Consider the following 3,502-nt stretch of genomic DNA (forward strand, 5'->3'; position numbering starts at 1 on the left):
ATTTGAATTTTTTTTTTTTTTTTTTTTTTGGATAGAATATAATAAAAATGCAGATCTATGATATTTGTGATTAAAATTAATTATTGATTTATTAATTTTTCTTAGCTAAATCAAAATGGGCCAAGTGTAATACACAAGCCAATATTTGAAGATAGATATTTGTCCAAGACAAGAATTAAACCAATATGGCTAGTCGATTTAAATTTTTAAATTAGATGATAAACATGGTATTAGAGTTAGATAAAATAATTGGATTCAAGTTTTGTCACCGTTCATTTATTAAAAAATGTGTATGTGATGTATTTTTTTATTAAAAAGAGGAATTTACATTTTACCTATATACGTACGTGTTAAACACAAATTTAAATGAATACACGTGAATCTTATATAATAATAGCTTAGACTTTCAAATGAAGTAGATAATGTTATTTGAAAATACATCAAGGGTGATGTTAAATGTACAATTTTTTGTGTACATAATACACTACACTCCTCTCACATGAAGGTGGCCTGCATATGATTTAGGAATATGCTACTTGTACATAATATGATTTTCATAATAGTGCCTATTTCAAAGAAAATATAATTTATCTAAATTGGGTCTCCCTCCATGTAAGGAGAGTGGATACCGTTATAAAAACTCTGATATACGTATAACATAACCCTATAATTTATTGTATGCGGGTCCTCATGTGAAGAGGTGTAATATATGCATACCAAAAGTGTACAAGTAGAACTATCCTTCAATTATTTGGGTGACAATGGTAGGTAAGAAGTCTCTTTCATTTGGACCTTCCTTGAAAAATGACCCAAAAAAACTATACTTTTTACCTCGCAATATTATACTTTTTATTTATAAATATATCAAGATAAAGAGATCAATCAATTGGACCTAATAGTGACATACTACCGTGTCCCTATCGGTCACTTGTCAATGGTGCGGTGACCTTTTATACAATTATTTGAGGCTGCAAATGCTCATCCAATGAAAAAAAGAAATTAATATTTATTACATTTTAATTCAGAATAGTGACTTAGAAGTTATAACCAATACCGATATTATTTTAAAGTCCAATATATATTTTTTTTAAGTCAGGACTTTAAAGAATATGGAAATTTCAAGAATTATGAAATTATGCAAATACAATTTTATAATTCTACCCAAGATTCTTGTAAAAATACTAACAATAATGTCGTGAATCAATTCTTTGAAATTTATATTACACTTCCCTAGATTAATCTTGGATGATTGATATCGTAATGTCATCTATAACTCAAGATTGTTTTAATATATACGGTATCATGAATTTAAGAATCAAGGGTTTATAACCCAAATCAATATGTTAATATCTAACATTGATTATTGATGTGGTTCTTATTAGACTTGGAGTTCCATATTATAGTTAGTAAGATCGATTGAATATTAGTACCAAATCCATTAGAAATGTAAACATAGGTTAAATTTTCGTGATTTGAATCGCCTTATAGAATTTGAAACTTATTGTGTCATAAGCCATTTTATCTAGAAAGTCTAGCTGTGCTAGACTAACTCTAACAAATGGTAAAATCTTTTTCCCAAGTTCCCTTGAGAATCAGTTGCAGTGAAAGGTTGGAGATATGAGCCATCTATGTCACTGGTTACTGGCATTGCAATTTATAATGTAATCTTTGAAGACTAGTTTATTTCGTGTTCAAAGGTTATAGATTTGGACCAACCTGCTAGTTAGAAAATAAATTGAGGACCATTAATGAAATTTTTTCTAAATTGAAAATGCCATTTATGTCTATATCTTAAGAGCATCTCCAACAATAATATTGTTTATTTTAAAGAATGACATCTTGATGAATTTTTAAAATTAGAGAGGAAAACTTGTTATCCGACAAACTCTTCACATGTGTTCTTTATTTTGATATTTCCAATAAACAGTTATAAAACATTGTTCATCTAAATCGTTAATGGTTAGCATTTAGCACTGTCAGTTACATGGCATTAAGGGATCAGACATTTGGACATCTCAAATGTAATGATAAAGATCCATTTAAGATGTCTAATCATGTCAATTGACACTTGCAATTTGTTGGACTCTTTGAAATAAGGATCAATTACCTAAAATAAAGAGGATGAAACAAATAAAGTGCATCTTAGTTTACGTCTAACCAAGTGTTTATAAAGAGGGGTAAATGAATGGTGGAGAAGCGGGTATTACTTGTGACTCTTATGAAATGTGCGTACGAAAAAGTGATTTAACCAAAAATATATTTTGATGATACTGTTTACCTACACAATGTGCAAATTGTAGGCTTGGAGCATCTTTAATTGGAATGTTGATTACACCCATAAAGGTTACCAAAACACCCCCAAAGTATTTACATGACAAGAAAAGATTAGGGAAATTTGCAGTAGCAGTCCTCAATCTTTTCATTTTTTGCAAACTTTATTCTGACCTGTATTTTGTGTCTACGGATGTTACTAACCTTTCATAAATGTGTACTGAGGTCCATCTGGACGGAAATCGTTCGAAACACCGTCAGTTGACAAGGAAAATTAAGGAATCAAAATTCAATAAAATCTTCCAAAATACTGTCCAAAAAAATATCAACATCCAATAAAATCGTAGTGATAGCAGATAGTTCAAAAATTTTTCAGTCAAATGATGGTGTTTTGGACGGTTTTCGTCCAGATGAACCTTAAGTGAGTATTTATGAAAGGTTAGGGACTTTCGCTTGCACAAAATGAAGGTTGGGATAAATCTACAAAAAAGAAAAAAGTTAGGAACCACTTTTGCAATTTTCCCAAAAATTATAAAAGATGTCTGGCACAACATCGACCCGTAGGAGATACGCTAGACATTATCCACTTAATTTTTAATAATTTGTTTTCATAGGACGTTGTGTCCATTTAATTTGTTTATAATTTATCTTCAGTTTTTTCCTACATCATATCTCTTGTACATGTAGTCTACAATTAGTGCAATCCACGTACAATAAGAAATGCTCTTATCTTCATTCCTATTTTGCTTGTCACGTGTAAAATAATTTATATTATAACATTCTGGAAAGTAAAGAACATTTACATAATTGTTATAAAATATGGATTAGATACTTCATCTATCTACGTTCTGCTTATCATTCTAAAATCTCTAAATGCTAGAGGGCATTTAAAGAGAGGGTTGCATTTGCTATAATATATGGGTTAAATACCCCTACGCTCTAGTGGGATGTTCAGTCAAATAAATGGGAATTTAATTCAGAAGTTTCATGGCATATTAGAAACAATTTAAAGTTTAGGGATATAATTGAAACATGGGTGGAAGTTTAGGGATGGATGAGGTATTTAACACGGTAACGGGCCTAATTTGGACTTTAAGCCGCTGGAAACGATAGATGTGTGGAAATAAAGGAGCAACATTTGTCATGGACCGACTTACGAGGCGTTATACGATCAAGCCACGTGTACGATCAATATTCACCAATCATCTCCACAGCTCTATAAATGTGCCTC

The sequence above is a fragment of the Olea europaea genome, unplaced genomic scaffold (genome assembly GCF_002742605.1).
Source record: "Olea europaea var. sylvestris unplaced genomic scaffold, O_europaea_v1 scaffold1286, whole genome shotgun sequence".
NCBI lineage: Eukaryota > Viridiplantae > Streptophyta > Magnoliopsida > Lamiales > Oleaceae > Olea > Olea europaea.